Source organism: Nerophis lumbriciformis, linkage group LG27 (genome assembly GCF_033978685.3).
Source record: "Nerophis lumbriciformis linkage group LG27, RoL_Nlum_v2.1, whole genome shotgun sequence".
NCBI classification, from domain to species: Eukaryota; Metazoa; Chordata; class Actinopteri; order Syngnathiformes; family Syngnathidae; genus Nerophis; species Nerophis lumbriciformis.
In genome coordinates, this window is record NC_084574.2 from 9,855,767 (window position 1) to 9,857,500 (window position 1,734).

General features: G+C 32.0%; 1 protein-coding gene across 2 annotated transcripts in view; it reads right to left on the bottom strand.

Annotated features, from left to right (window-relative positions):
• Nucleotides 1-1,236: 1,236 nt before the first annotated feature.
• The window catches only part of znf827 (zinc finger protein 827), a 245,090-nt gene continuing 244,592 nt past the window's right edge, over nt 1,237-1,734 (bottom strand). For both annotated transcript variants that reach the window (XM_061922893.2, XM_061922892.2), the window contains exon 14: nt 1,237-1,734. This exon is cut by the window's right edge and continues 1,511 nt beyond it. The gene's annotated coding sequence lies outside the window, so the exon portion shown is untranslated.

Genomic DNA, 1,734 nt, shown 5'->3' on the forward strand with positions numbered 1-1,734 from the left:
GAAGGCATTGGAAAAAAAACCTCCATATACGTTTCATCCAGGAGTAATAATAATAATAGATTAGATTTATATAATCCCTTCCCTACTTGATCAATACCGTATTTTTGGGACTATAAGTCGCAGTTTTTGTCATAGTTTGGCCGGGGGTGCGACTTATACTCAGGAGCGACTTATGTGTGAAATTATTAGCGTAAAATATCAAATAATATTATTTATCTCATTCACGTAAGAGACTAGACGTATAAGATTTCATGGGATTTAGCGATTAGGAGTGACAGATTGTTTGGTAAACGTATAGCATGTTCTATATGTTATACCGTATTTTCCGCATTATAAGGCGCACCTAAAAACCTCCAATTTTCTCAAAAGCTGACAGTGCGCCTTATATATGGACCAATATTGAGCCACAACAGGTCTCGCAACTACGGGATGCATAACATAACCCCAGCCTCTACTGTAGTGTCTATTTTATGCGCCTTAACTTTACTTGTCATCACTGGTGCGCCTTATATATGAACAAAGTTTTAAAATAGGCCATTCATTGAAGGTGCGCCTTATATATGAACTAAGTTTTAAAATAGGCCATTCATTGAAGGTGCGCCTTATAGTGTGGAACATACGGTAGTTATTTGAATGACTCTTACCATAATATGTTATGTTAACATTAGGGATGTCCGATAATAGCTTTTTTGCCGATATCCGATATCAATATATACAGTCGTGGAATTAACACATTATTATGCCTAATTTGGACAACCAGGTATGGTGAAGATAAGGTACTTAATAAAAAAATGAATTAAATAAAATAAGAAATAAATTAAAAAAAAATTTCTTGAATAAAAAAGAAAGTAAAACAATATAAAAACAGTTACATAGAAACTAGTAATTAATACAAATGAGTAAAATTAACTGTTAAAGGTTAGTACTATTAGTGGACAATCATGTGTGCTTACGGACTGTATCCTTTGCAGACTGTATTGATATATATTGATATATAATGTAGGAACCAGAATATTAATAACAGAAAGAAACAACCCTTTTGTGTGAATGAGTGTAAATGGGGGAGGGAGGTTTTTTGGGTTGGTGCACTAATTGTAAGTGTAACTTGTGTTTTTTATGTTGGTTTAATAAAAAACAAAAAAAACAAAAAACGATACCGATAAAAAAAAAAAGCGATTGATAATTTCCGATATTACATTGTAAAGCATTTATTGGCCGATAATATGATATTATCGGCCAATAAATGCTTTACAATGTAATATCGGAAATAATCAATCGTTTTTTTTTTAATATCGGGTTGTTTCTTTCTGTTATTAATATTCTGGTTCCTACATTATATATCAATATATATCAATACATCTCTAGTTAACATACATAACATACGTTCTCAGTTGGTTATTTATGCCTCATATAACGTACACTTATTCAGCCTGTTGTTCACTATTCTTTATTTATTTTAAATTGCCTTTCAAATGTCTATTCTTGGTGTTGGCTTTTATCAAATACATTTCCCCAAAAAATGCGACTTATACTCCAGTGCGACTTATGTTTTTTTCCTTCTTTACTGTGCATTTTCAGCCGGTGCGGCTTATACTCCGAAAAATACGGTAATAATAATAATAATAATAATAGATTGGATTTATATAATCCCTTCCCTACTTGATCAATACTCGTTTCATCAAGGATTTGGTCAATTGTGTGGAATTGATTGTTGGTTTTTATCTCCAAGTGGAG